This window comes from Vigna unguiculata, chromosome 8 (genome assembly GCF_037176805.1).
Source record: "Vigna unguiculata cultivar grain cowpea cultivar isolate G323 ecotype 2 chromosome 8, ASM3717680v1, whole genome shotgun sequence".
Taxonomy (NCBI): Eukaryota; Viridiplantae; Streptophyta; class Magnoliopsida; order Fabales; family Fabaceae; genus Vigna; species Vigna unguiculata.
Genome location: NC_140799.1, coordinates 33,679,086 through 33,694,889, shown reverse-complemented (window position 1 = coordinate 33,694,889; position 15,804 = coordinate 33,679,086).

The following is a 15,804-nucleotide window of genomic DNA, read 5'->3' as shown; positions in this document are numbered from 1 at the left end:
TACTCCTTTTGTGGCACAGTTAACTTTTCGTTCAAAGCACCAATGCACTTCGCTTTACAGCAATGACGAAAATACATCTCTGTAAAAAATCATAAATTTACGAATTTCACAAAAATTAGATACATTAAATGAACAATTATTTCAACACCTCAATCAATTATTTCAACACCCAAACTGCCCTATTTTGTACACTGATAAAAACAAAATCAGCAATACACCCAAATGGAAATTTAACTTCACTGAACCAAACGCTCAATACATAATTCCATGATTCGGAAACCCTACAGCTAAGTAAAACTGAATTGAAATCGGACATTTTCTGCCATAAGAGGTTATTAAAAAAAATCAACGATTAATAAATACAATAAGGCCACAAAAAGGTTTCTACCCACCGTGGTCGTTGTTGTGTGCCGGAAGTGTTGGATTTTTGGAAGCCCTAGTGGCCGTCTTCTGAAAAAAACACTAACTCTGAAAACTACGTCGTCGATGAGTTCTGGTCAGACACCTGTTCTCCAGCAACCACAAAAGTCTTCTTCTATGGCTTTTGATCTCTCTCTTTCCCTGTTTCTCCAACAACTGGACTTTACCCACGCGTTCCTATCTCTTTGTCTGCAATGCCTTCCTCTGCCTCTGTCACACAAACAACACTTTCTCCACCTCTACTCCGACTTTCTATCTCACGCTAACTCCACTCTACAAGGCCTTCCGATCGCCTTTCTCTCTCCCTGTCTCACCAACACTACCAAGTTTTCCAATAGATCTTACTTTCTCTCTCCACATCTGATTTCATTTTGCCAAAAAGAATTTACAGCAAAAACTTCCACGCACGTGACCATGGGTTCAATTTCATTTAAAAAAAAGAAAAAAGGGTGCCACGTCACCCATGTAAAAAATGAGTTCGAAATTTATGTTCGAATATCATTTTCGTATAAAAAACAAGGCACTAACTTTCGGCATCTACACAGTTATATTAAGATTAAAGAATTTAGGCTTAATTTTTTTTCCATGAACTTTCTTTTGTTTGGTCTTTATTCTCTCAAAATGTTTAAAATGGTTTTAATTTTTGTAATTTGTAGTTAATTTAGTTGTAAGACCTCTTTTTTCTTTTATTTAAAAAAGTTGAGTCTGGTCTGATTAGAGGGCCCATGGCCAGTCTACTAGGGACCTCCAAAATCCCCCTTTCTGGCCACTAACTTTCAATTCTGTCTCATTTTCAAAAATAAAAATAAAAATAGTTCACCTCTTTTTTCTCTTGTCTGAAACAGAAGCTTTGCTAGGGCATAACAATATCCTCCCTTGAACTTATCGAGCATTATCCTCCGCATAAGTAGAACGCTAAACTCATGTTCTATTTCATTTCTTTTCTGTTTGGAAGCTTCAATTCCACCTTAACCTCTGCTAGGGTCTCAGTTATCACCTCCTTTGGTTATGTTTTCCAGCTCTGTAAGTTGTAATCATGTCGTAGTGCTCTTCTTTTGGGGCTTGTTCTTGGGTTAGCACCTCTCAAGGTAAGGGAAGCTTTTTTTTCTTCTTTGAAATAGAGTGTACTTATTTTCATTCTGGAATGTGTTGAGTATGTTTGATTGATGATTGCATTGAATGGGGATGAATTTCATGTTTGGGTATCTATGGGTTAGAGAATTTTAGGTAGTTTAGAATACAATTGGAATGAGAGATATTGATTGTTGCAATTATTCAGTTTGATATCATCTATAAACCACTTTGAAATGAGTTTGAGAAGATAAAAGTGCTAGATACCAAATTGTGTAGTGGAATAAGTCAAAATCTCACAACCAAGAAGCATATGGTGTGGCGCTACTCATTTTTCTACACTGCATATTTTTTGTAAAATGAAGATTCCTACTTCGTTAACCATTGGATTGAGCTGAAATTTTAACAGTTGATACTTAACACATAGTTGTTGACTTTGACCAGTCGGATCTTAAATCAGAGCTCTATAGTGAGACTAGTTTTTATCGCAAGGTCCCTGTAGTTTGGTTGTTGACAACATTGACCTTTGTTGCTTGTTTGGTGCATAACTTTCTTTATAGTTATTCAATTAAGTTGGTTCTTATTGCATTTGGTTCTTGATTCAATCATCTTTAATTTGAATATAAATACAAAATTTTTGGAGCTTTACACAAGCTGCATTTTTATTTCTAAAATCTCAAATCGTTTGCATAATGTGTTGTTAAGTTGGATTGGATAAAGATCATAAGAATTATTTATTTTGCAAGAGAGACCTATGTTATATTGTTTTTAATATGTGTTTTCAATTGGTTGTGTGAGAATATAGGAGATCCCATGGGGAAGATCCTATTTGATTTAATTAGTAGTGTGTTTATTGATGTAAGGAGTCAGTACTAGAGGTTTATCCTGATACTCTAATGTTCATTCAAGACTCATGTAGAGTGGAATGAGTCATGTGGTGAAAGGGGTAAGAGGTCCTATCTTTAAGAACAACCCTAGGGTTCTTATGACGGTTAAAGGGGTTAACCTTGTGTGGTAGGGTGATACTCATTGACAGTGACTCTACAGGTAGTAGAGGCCACCACAAGTGCAAAAACCACCAAGAATCATACATCAATGTCTATATCCGGATAATTGAATCTAGAGTGTCATTTTGTGTGATGGATGAGTTGATATTGCTTAGCTTGGTGTAATTGGTGCGTTGTTCTGCAATTCTTTTGAGTGTTATATATATATATGTATTTCTTTTTCTTTTTGCAATTAGCTTACCCTTTCTCTCTGTACTTGTGTTCTCTGTTTGGCTTTTCTTTTTTGCAATGATCACCAAATACTTGGTGTGAGCATACATGGAGATTCTTGGAGATCGTTCAGATGGTGGTGGTGGTGCTGTGTAGTTTTGGGTGAGGTAGCTAATGCTTTTTTGACTATCTTTTGTCGAACTATTTTATTTTGTTAGTTTCTTGCTCTGTGAGCAAATTTCCAGTCTAATCTAATCTGTGTTTAGATTTTGGTTATGACATATATTTTGTGCCTTAGTTTCTTGTTTAGTATATTAAGGATAATCTGTAAAAGTTGATTCTTATATACTTTCTGTCGGTGTTCTATTTTATGCTATAAACATGTGAAGTTTTATTTACTAGAATTATTCTATTAAATTGGATGTTACATTAGTCATTTTTTCAGATGCCGTTTAAATCGTTAATGGAAGGTGAACAGTAACTGACGCTTGTCACTCTGTGATTTTTTTAATTTTTTTTAATTTTTTAAAAAAAATTTAAAATTATTTTGATTTTAAAAATGTTGTCCACATGTCAAGTCAACATTGTGACACGTGGTAGTATCTCGTGACTTATATTCAATTTGGTCACAATTTTTGTTAATTTTGTTCAGTTTAGTCCCAATTTTCGTTAATTTTGTTCAAATCAGTCTCAATTTTGCTCCTCTCCAAATTGACCAAATTTAATTTCTAGATCAATGTTTTTATGAATCATTTAAAAAATAATGATGATTTTTCCTTCTAATTTTAAAAACAGTGAAGAATTTTTTCTCTAATTTTAAACTAACTTTAACCCTATTTTTTACATGTACAAAAAATCAAACATATATAATAATTTCCTTCCAAAAATATAGTTAGGTTTGGTATAAAAATAATGAAAGAAATATTTAAAATAAATGTGAATTTTAATAAAAATAAAATTTTCAATATAACATTTATATAAAAAATAAATTTTGTCATTTTGGATAGAAACAAAATTGAGACTGGACTGAAAAAAAAATAACAAATTGGGACTAAATTAAACAAAATTATTGTAAATTGGGACCAAATTCAATATAAGCCACAAGATACTGCCACGTGTCACAATGCTGACTATGCACGTGGACAACATTTTTAAAATAAAAAAAATTAAAAAATTAAAAAAACCACGAAATGACACGTGTTAGTTACTATTCACCTTCCGTTAACGATTTAAACAGCATCTGCAAAAAGGACCAAATTGACCATAAATTACAGAATTTAGGATCATTTTGAAAGGACCAAACAAAACAAAACTCATAAAAATTGGGATAAAAAGGGTATTTAAACCAAAAATTTAATATGTAAATTTCTATTTCGTCTTCATACTAATAATTTACTTTTCATTTATATATTATTTTTTTTATTAAAATTTATTTTTAGATAAATTTAATTTAGAAGCTGTGTTGTTCTTTTCTTATACAATAACCGTGATCAAGAAATAAAGTGTTTTAAATGAATTCAATATGTTTTCACTTAAATTTTAGATCGATGAATTAAATTTTCTTAGACAATATATAACCATGATCAAAGAAGGGAATATTTTAAATGAATTAAATATTTATTCACTTCTTAAATTTTAGATAGATGAATTAAATTTATTATAGTACTTGTGACATCCCATTTAAATAGATTAATCTACTAAACAAAACATCGCATAGTTATAATATTAAGGAGTAAAGCTGACAGAAGAAACCAAAGATAAAGAATGTACTTTAACAGTCATCCATAGGAGTACTTAGAGGGAAACTTGGGCATACAACCATGCCATAAACAAAACAGATCTAAAGTTTAACACTTGTGCAAAAGAATGCTCTAAGGGCATGGAATTACAAGGCACTAGGGCCATAGAACTTCTTCGTAAGTCATATCAACGGGCCCACTAGACTGCACTGTTACCACCATCAGGCCTACCTCCAGAAGTATCCCCATCTGCTCCCACCAATGGTGATCATCGCAAAAGAGAAAACACAACAAGAACATACACAAAATGCAAGGGTAAGCTAGTGTAATTTGAAACTTATCATAGTGTAAAAGAACAAGTACATAAACATCCTCAGGCATACAACACAGAGACATATGAGTCATGTTATGGCAAACAAGCAAGACACTATGACTCAATTATCCGGATACATATACTAAGATCGGATTCACTGGACGCTTGCACTTGTGGTGGCCTCTACTGCTCTGCAGAGCCATTGCCAATGGGTTTCACCCTACCACACACAAGGTTAGCCTTTAAGCGTCTAAGGCCATTATCCTGCCAGAGACTAGGGCCTCCCGCTACTCTCACCACTTGGGCCAGTTTGCTCTATCTGAGACTCACTGACCCTTTAGAGTTTCAGGATGCGGTCCTTACTTGAATCCATATCTTAATATACACACTACACGCCACCATAAAGTCTCCCCACGAGACTCATGGAATTACGCCTATCTCACACCAATTTCATGTTTCTTAACTCATAACCACCACTTGTTATCTCAACATTAATTTCTCATGCACATTCTCAACCAACCAAACAAAATTCCATATATTACTCATGCTCACATACAGATTTCAATGCATACAACTCATATAACTCATGCAATCACACTTAAATCTTGCATGTTCGAGATAATTAACCACACCCAAGGTAAACACGAATCCAAAAACACAAATCTGCACTATTCTCGCCTGGGCTAGGGGCCCTCGCCTAAGCTACAGCGACTGTCTCGCTTAAGCTAGGCCTTCTCGCCTAGGCGAGGCTTGGAACAGTGGCACTCTGCTAGCCCTCGCTTGGGCAAGTCCAGCTCGCCTGGGCGAGATCGTCATTCGTCCATAAATATAAAACCCCTCGCCTAAACGAGGAGGCAAACAGAGTACACTGGTTTTCCTCGAGTACTCGCTTGGGCGAGCCATTCTCGCCTGAGCGAGACAACGTGTCGCTCAAAACAAGCTTTGGTCGCCTGAGCGAGATGCTCGAGCAGCACCAGGGCGAGCTCTCTACTATTCTCGCCTGAGCGAGACGAGCTCGTTTAGGCGAGAATACCAGTTCTCCCCCACTGTTTCACACATGCAGCACCACAAACAGACAACATCCACCAAACAGTTCATTCACATACAAGCACAACACTTTTAAATCATCCCATTCACGAAATAGAGCACAAATATATGGAAAAGCACTAAAGTTTTACGAACAGAAAAGACTAGCTTCCCTTACCTTTTCTAGACACGAGAAAAGAAGCAGCAACCCAAGGAACGCAACCAGACACAACAGTTCTACGGACTACAAAGGTGAGCTGAAACGGAAACCCCCAAGTCCCAAAACGAGAGTAAGAAATGGAACCCTAACCTCACAAAACGCCAACTGGAAGAAGGTGGAAAGAGAAAAAGGAAAGGCTATAATAGATCTGGGGTACTTACCAAAGAAGAGCACTGAGTTGGCCTGAAGATGGAGTTTTCTCTGTGCCCTAGCAGAGCTCCTTACTTGAGTTGTGGGATGGAGAGGAGGGTTGTTTCTGAAAAGGTGACAAGAGGCAAATGAGACAACTGAGTGGAGTATTGGGTTCCTACTGCTGGCCCTGGGGCTTACGAAGGAGCTAGGCCCAACACGTAAAACTGAAAATGGGGCTTACAGTACTCATATTAAACTGTTATTATATTTAACTAATGTCTCTATAAATGATTTTGAATGTAATATATATATATATATATATATATATATATATATATATATATATATATATATATATATATATATATATATATATATATATATATATTATAGGGCCGGCTCATGGGTAAAGCGAGTAAAACACTCGTTTTAAGTCTCAAGACAAGAAGGTTTTAAAAAAAATTACTAATTATATTTTTTTATTAAATTATGTTTAAGAAAAAAAGGCCTAAAAAATATTGTAAGTCTACTATCGAGTTTATTTCCTTGACAATCAAAACTAGATTTTATTATTTTAATTCATTCGTTTTATATATTTATTTTTAGTAGTGTTTTATATATTATCATGTTTTATTTCATATAAAAATATATAGATATGTCAACTAGAAAATTTAAATCAGGCTATTTGATAATTCAAAAGAAAAGAATAATTGAGGCTTTAATTGCATAACAAAAAGGAACTATGAACAAAAAAAACAAATGTCTTGTGTATTATGGTGTGCAAATATTTATTTTTGAAAGAAAAATGCTTAAACCTTGAAAAATCTTTAAAACATAATAATTTGTTGGATATTGATGGATTTATTTAATTTCATAATTAAATATCTTAAGAGAAGTTATAGGTTTGGAAAATGATAAACCAATAAATTCTTTTCCAAATGCATATATAACTTATAGAATAATGTTAAATATTATAGTGTAAATTGTTTCAGTCGAAAGGAATTTCTCAAAGCTAAAGATAATAAAAATTGATTTAATATCAACAATGTCTCAAAAAAGATGAAATGGATTATTCCAAAAAATAAATTTTAAATAAAAAGTTTCATTTTTTAAGGTTGCTTTATATATATATATATATATATATATATATATATATATATATATATATATATATATATATATATATATATATATATATATATATATATATATATATATATATATATATATATATATATATATATATATATATATATATATATATATATATATATATATATATATATATATATATATCAAACGGGTAACCCGGCTTGATCCACCATGGATTGATCACTTAGTGAGTCTATCAAACCCGGCTCACTTATTAGCGAGCCAAAAAAATTCGAACATGATCCGACCCACCATGGGTTGGTGGATTAAAAGAGTTGGCTAACGGGGTCACTTAATTAAAAAAATACAATTTTTTTAAAATTTTTTCAGTCAAAACTAAATTATAGTAATAATTATAATCTAAATAAACTTCAATACAATCCAATTACAAACTAAAATCACAAAAATACACTAGAAAATAAATGGTATTATTTTATTTGTTCCTTTAGTTTTCATCAATTTGTTAGATCATTTCTTACTCTTTTATCATTTTTGTTTCTGTTTTTCTTTAAAGCTTTATATGTAGTATACTGTTTTTATGCCAATCAATTAAAGACCTTTCGAAGAATTTTAAACAGCTTTATAAAAGTTAAAAACTTTACATACATTTTTATTTGTAAATGATACAATCATATATATATATATATATATATATATATATATATATATATATATATAACAAAATAAGTTGGGATGGTCTTTTGATGGAGATGGAAGAATAAAAAGTTTTATGAATTAGTTTTTAGTATGGATAAGTGGCCAAACCTAAATAGCAATGACACAGCAAATAAAAGAACAAAAACGTTAAATTAATAATTTGAACATTATTTTTAGATTCAGTTTCGACATGTACAACACTTAAGTTTTAAAAATTTATTTTTATTAAATGATATTAACTCTTGCACGTGTGGACAATTTTGGAGGCAAAAGGAAAAGTATTTTGCAGAAAGAAGACAGAAATATTGTGTTTGGCTGAGAGAAGACAGAGGCAATGAGAAGACCTCAACAGGAGACCTATTTTCGTTGTCGTCATCCACACCCACGCCGACAGTGGTTTGTAAGTTTCCTTTGATTGTATCTCACACCTTTCCCAGACCTAAATCATCCTCATTTTTGTAACCCAACCATGATTTGTTCATTTTTTTGGCACAGAGAATCTGCAACCCAAACATCGAAAATGTTTGGTTTTTGTGAGATTCAGTACAAAAGTTGAAACATTGGGTTTATTTAAGGAAAATGTCATATCTTTTGGCAATAGGACTCATTGCAAGCAATGGATGCAGTAGGAGTGATTGCAAGGTTGGGAGAATCAAGTTTTTTGGGTGCTGTTGTTGGAATCCTTCCTTCGTCAACTATCATTTCGTTTTGGGTTTTGTATGTAGGGAATAATGCTGGAATAAGTGGGGAGTTTTTCTTAATATTATGAACATCAATAACAATTTTTTTAATGCAAAATATAAACTTAAGTGGGAACTTAAGATGGTCATTTTGATCTTGAGTTATGAACAACAAAAATAAACTATTTCCATGAAGACAAATTGAATAACAGCTTATTTGGATTGTAAACATTACAAATTGTCCCATAAGTAATGTAAATGGTATCTGGGGAGTTATTGTAAATTTTTTTTATTATCAGTTGCAATAACTCAATAGAGAATATGAAACTTAAATGTTAACACAATAAGTTGGTTGTTATGCATCCATAACACAAAATTAATTTCATCATCAAATTGTAAAGTACCTTATCCGGATGATGGTAATGAAAAAAATGTCCCATAGGGGTATGAAGTATTTGGGGAGTCATATTGGACTAAATTGGGATTTATTCTTCATATTTTGAACATCAGTTGCAGTAATTTTATGCAAAATATTAAACTTAAATATGAACACAATATGTTCAATGTAATGAAACCATAACTATTTGCATCAGTACTAAAATGAAAAACAGCTTATTTGCATTTTGGGTGATGAAATACCATAAGTTATATATATGAGGTATGTGAGGAGTACTGATGGATTAAGTGGAGAGAAATGTTGGATATTTTGGTCATTAATTACACTTATTAAAGACTGACTCCATGGCAACTCCCCACTTATTTGCATATTGCTCCCGTTAAGGCAACTCCATGGCAACTCCCCACTTATTTACATATTGCTCCCCACATGTTTGTTAATGTTGTTGTATTATGTTTTTTTTAAGACTGACTCCAATGAAGTATTTTGTTGTCGATAAGGACTTCAATGTAATTTTTTATCCATATTGTCTACATAGAATATCTTGTCTATAAGTTACAAAAGTGTCCACAATTTGTACAAAAAACTCAACGCAACTTCCTACTTATTTCTATATGACTCCCCCCGACATATGAGTCAATGGTGGTGCCATATATGTTTTCGTTAAGGCTGATACCAATTGACTTTATTTTTGTTCATAACGACCCTAATTACATTTTTTTGTCCATATTGAGTACAAAGAACATGGTCATTCATAATTTGCAAACTATGAACAATGTCTACAAAAACTTTAACCCAACTCCCCACTTATTTGGCCATTGGTCCCCACATTTGTATGAGTGTTATTGTGTTTTATTTATATATATATATATATTTTTAAGATTGTCTCCAATAAACTACTTTGCTGTAATTTTTATGGTCTATATTAGATACATAGTATACATTGTTGATAATTATAATAAAATTCATAACTTTTACAAAACCTCAACCCAACTCTCCACTCATTTCAACATGGATTCCCACATATTAGTGGTTGGTGATGCCATTTTTTTTTGTTTAACAATGACTCCAATGGACTATTTATTTGTTCATAACGAATCCAATGTATTCTTTTTTTATTTTGGGTACATAGAACATAGTCATTCATAATTTGTAACATGTCTGCAATGTGTACAAAATGCATAACGCAACTACCAAGTTATTTACACATGTCTCCCCACATTTGTGTGAGTGTTGATGTGATATGATTTTTTTCGTCAAGACTATCTCCAATATATTATTTTGTTCATAAAGACTCCAACGTAATTTATATTGTCTATATTGGATACATTGTACATGCTATCTGATAATTACAATACAATACATAATCTGTACAAAAACCTCAACTCAACTTCCAACTTATTTTAACATGGATCCCCACATATTAGTGATTGGTGATGCCATATTTTTTTTTGTTTAACGATGACTCCAATGGACTATTTAATTGTTCGTAAGGAATTCAATATTTTTTTTTTCATTTTGGGTACAATAAACATGATCATTCATAATTTGCAATTTGTCTGAAATGTGTACAAAATCTGTAACACAACTCTACAGTTATTTGCACATGTCTCCCCACATATATGTGAGTGCTGATGTGATATTTTTTTTTCTTTAACAATTTTTCCATGCATCCATCCCATACCAAATTTAGTTGAGTTCTTGGTCTTTGACAAAATGGAAGAACCAACACCAAGGAAAACACATAATAACATACAAAATCTCTGCTAAAAGAAACAAATTTTCCCTATTACATGAAAAAAACTGTTATTGATGTTCATAATATTAAGAAAAACTCCCCACTTATTCCAGCACTACTCCCCACATACAGAACCCAAAACGAAATGAAAGTCGACAAAGGAAGGATTCCAACAACACCTAAAAAACTTGATTCTCCCAACCTTGCAATCACTCCTACTGCATCCCTTGCTTGCAATGAGTGTTATTGCCAAAAGATATGACATTTTTCTTAAATAAACCCAATGTTTCAACTTTTGTGGTGAATCTCACAAAAACCAAACATTTTCTATGTTTGGGTTGCAGATTCCCTGTGCCAAAAAAAATGAACAAATCACGGTTGGGTTACAAAGTTGAGGATGATTTAGGTCTGTGAAAGGTGTGAGATAGAATCAAAGGAAACTTACAAACCACCGTCGGCATGGGTGTGGATGACGGTAATGAAAATAGGTCTCCTGTCGAGGTCTTCTTAGTGCCTCTATCTTCTTTCAGTCAAACAAAATATTTTTGTCTTCTTTCTGCAAAATACTTTTCTTTTGCCTCCAAAATTGTCCACACGTGCAAAAGTTAATATCATTTAATAAAAATAAATTTTTAACACTTAAGTGCTGTGCATGTCAAAACTGAGTCTAAAAATAATGTTCAAATATCATTTTCGTTAACAAAACTATAAAGCATCATATGTAAAAGAAAAAAAAACGTTAGAAATGTACTCAGTGGATAAACAATCGTTAGTCACCGAATTTAGACATCAGGTTAAGAAAGTGAATGAATCTTGAAAACCGGTCTAGTGAAACGTTGGATTTCGAATTCCAATTAAGAAAATTAGTTTTTTTAGATATGAACCGGACCAAATCCGATTAAGGAAGTCTATGGACTTCAAAATCCAGTCCTCCGTTCAAACGAATTTCTAAATCTGTTTCGTCTCCTTCACGGATCTTGACATTTGGTATACTTTTCATGTTAACTTCTTTTTTTAAGTTTTATAACTTTTCGTTATATGTAATTCTTTCAATTTGTTATATATATTTTATTTATTTGTTATGTTTATTATTCTGAATTTTTTTTATTGTTTCTTGTAAGACCCACCTTTATCTGCCCCTTATTTTAAGAGGGACTGCCTTAAACTAGTTGGGCTTAGGGCTGGCCCATAAGGTGTCCAAAGTTCCTAAGGCAGCCTAACCCCTCTCATTCTGCCACACTTTGCAAAGACAATGCTCTTACCCTCTTTCCCTTCTAACAGCAGCTCTGCTAGGGTTTGAGTGAGCTCCCCTATTTTTCCTCTCCGTTGAACGATTCACTCCAAGTAAGTTGAGCTCTCTATGTTCCCTTCTTTTCTTCAAGCTTTAGTTCCATGCTAGTCTCTGCCATAGCTCATTTTCATTCATCCCTCACTGTTTTCAGTTCCGTTGATTGCTTCCACTTTAGGTGCTAGTCCGCTAAGGATCTCATTCGCTTGAGTTAGCATTTTCCAGGTAAGGGAAGCTAGGATTTATGTATTTAAAGTTATTTTGCCGATTTTTGGTCTGTTTGTATGGCTGTGATGCATGAATGAGATTGTTTGTCGAATAAAAATGTATGGTGTGCGAGTATGTTTGATTGATGTGGAGCTACTCTTTTTCTACATTGCACACTTTTCGTAAAATGAAGATTCCTACTGCGTTAACCGTTGGATCGAGCTGAAATTTTAACAGCTTATTCTTAACACAAAATTCTTGACTTTGATCGGTCGGATCTTTAATTGGAGCTCTATAGTGAGAGCAGTTTTTATCGCAAGGTCACTGTAGTTTGGTTGTTGACAACACTGCACACTTTTCGTAAAATAAACGTTACTACTTCCTTAACCGTTGGATCGTGCTGATATTTTAACAGCTGATCCTTAACACATATTTTTTGACTTTGACCCGTCTGATCTTGAATCGGAGCTCTGTAATAAGAGCAGTTTTTATCGCAAGATCACTGTAGTTTAGTTGTTAACAACATTGAACTTGTTGCTTGTTTGGTTTACAACTTTCTTTATGGTTATTCAATTAAGTTGGTTCTTGTTTCATTTGGTTCTTGATTCAATAATATTTAATTTGAATATAAATACAAAAATTTTCTGAGCTTTACACAAGTTGCAGTTTTATTTCTAAAATCCCTAAATCGTTTGCATAATGTGATGTTAAGTTGGATTGCTATGTTAAAGCATGAGATGAGTGAATATGCATGAGTAAGAGGGTGTATGAGTTGTGAATGATGAGCTTGGATAAATCTTGGTATGTGATTTCAATGAAATGGTTGGTATCAAAATGGCATGGTATTGGTATGAGGTGAAATTCTATATTCATGGATTGGGAATGATGAGTTGGAATGGATTCAACATCGAATATGAATGAGGATTTGGTTATAAAGGTTGGCATGAGAGTTATGTGCATGATAAATCTTTCTTTATTGATTGAGTATGATTGGTCTGTGTCAGTGCGTAATTCCTTGGAATCTCTAGGTGAGATTTCAGGGTCGTGCTTCAGTGGTCGGGACGTAATTCCATGGCCCCTATTAGTGGGTGTCCATGGTGGTGCCCCATCTATATAGTCTGGTAAGGATTCAAGGTAAGGTTGCATCCTGACACTCTAAGGAGTCAGTTAGTCTCACTTAGAGCGGACTGACTCTTGTGGTGAGAGTAGCAGGAGGCCTGAAACTCATTAAGGGCTAACCTTGTGTGTGAGGGAATTGATTCATTGTAACACTTGTAACACATAGCTCGGGGGTGAGCAGAGGTATCCACCACAAGTGCAAGCATCCGCTGAATCCGACCAGGTTATACGTATCCGGATGAGTCAAGTCGAGTCTTAGTGTATTGATTTGAAAGTCATAACATGTTTGGGTGTTGTATGTATATTGGACTGTGAAAGTATACCTGATTGCATGATGAAAATCTTTTTGGCTCTAGCTTACCCTTTGCTTGTTTGATTGCTTGTATGTTGTTCTCCTACTTTTGCGATGATCATCAATTTATTGATGGGAGCAGATGCGAGAGGAAATCGTGGTCAACAGGAGAGAGATGAATGCGCTACATAGTCTTCCTGGACTGGAATTCTTGTGCTGATTGGGCTTTCTTTTAGGGCAATGGCCCATTATTGTCTAGCCTTTGGGCTTCTTTTTTTGAAAACTTTGTCGTTATTCCTCTATGTTTTATTTTGACATCGTGGTGTGTCTTGGTTACTGTACGGAACTGTGATGGTACTCCAGGACTGCTTAACATATTATTCTACGTGACGTTTCCTTTTAATTTGGTTTATTAATTAAATGGGACGTTACATTTTTAATAAATATAGAACATTAAAATTAAATAAAAACACATAAATATAAAAAACTCAAACATAAAATAAATAAAATTTTAAAAACTAAAACTAACGTAACAATGAAATTAAAAAAATAACTTTATTAAATATTTTAAAATAAAATTATAAACGAAAACATAAAAAATTCAAAATAATTAACAAAGAACCGATTTCGAAATCCGTGGATTAAAAATAAACAGATTTATTTTTGTATATTGGATTTCAAATATGATACATTAAAAAAAGAATTTTACCAAAGTTCAGCAGACAAAATACACAAATGACATCCGTGTACTGATACAAGTAAATAATCAAAGTTGTGACAACATAAAATAAATGATATGGTATCCAAAACTCGTACATTGTGACCTCCTTTTCCTTCTTCGGATACCTGGTGAGTTATTTATAATGGCTTGTTCGTCCGATCCCATGCTACTATGCCTCGCCTACGGTCCGACAATCAATCCTCTATATAGGATGCTGACAACACGTCTCATGGCGCCATGCAATGACTCGAAATTAGTTAACATGGTTTCATAAAATACCGCTAAACCAGAGGTGATGACTCTGATATGCTCCCTAGTGGAATGTCATCCAGGTGATTGGTAACGGATCTTGACCAATATTATTGGGGAATCAAAATAATACGTCTAAAATTTATATATTTAATTATTATAATTAATATAATAAAAATAATACATAATTTAGTATAACGATAACTAAAAAAAATAAGACTACAAATGAATATATGGAAGTGTTGAATTTGTATACCTATTTTTTTAAAAAAGACTAAAAATTAATTTTTCATAATCTAATAAAAAATTGAGATATGTAAATACTAAAAGAAAATTCAATGATAATCAAATCACACTTAAAATCCGGTTATAAAAAACACACAGTACAATATTTTTTCTTCTATGTTCATAAAATAAAAAATTAATATACAAGCTCATTAAATAAATTATTAAACTAATATTTCACTATCATGTGATACAAGAGAGAAATACCTTCTCCTTTATTTCTTCGAGTATGGAAGACAACAACTGATATATGAGAGCAAAAATAGTAGATTTTTTTCTCTTCAGAAACAAGAAAATAGGTGAGAATGGGAGATGAGAACAATTCGTGAGAAACTCAAGTCATATAATGGAACCACAGTTAAAATCCGGTTATAAAAAAACACACAGTAAGATACTTTTACTTCTATGTTCATAAAATAAAAATTAATATAAAAGAGACTTATTAAATTAATTATTAAACTAATATTTCACTATCAAGTAAGATGAAAGAATTACTTCATTCTTTTCCTCCTCGAGAATGAAAAAGAACGAAGAGAAATAAGAGCAAAAAAATAGACATTTTTCTCTTCAAAAACAAAAGGAAACATGTGAGAATAAGAAATGAAAACGATTTATAAGAAGCTCAAACCATAATGAAAAATAATAATAAAATCATCTTGATAAATCTTTTTATTCTTTATTCTTTATTATGTTTGATTTTATATTTTATTATTTATTAACATTAATTATTATATTTATAAAAAATAAAATATTTAATTTAATCATCATTAATTTATAATATATTATCTAATATCTATAATATAAAAAAATTTAAAATACCTAAAATATGAAAAGAAAAAAAATCAAAATTTGTTGGGGGCCCATGGCCCCTCCTTGCCACC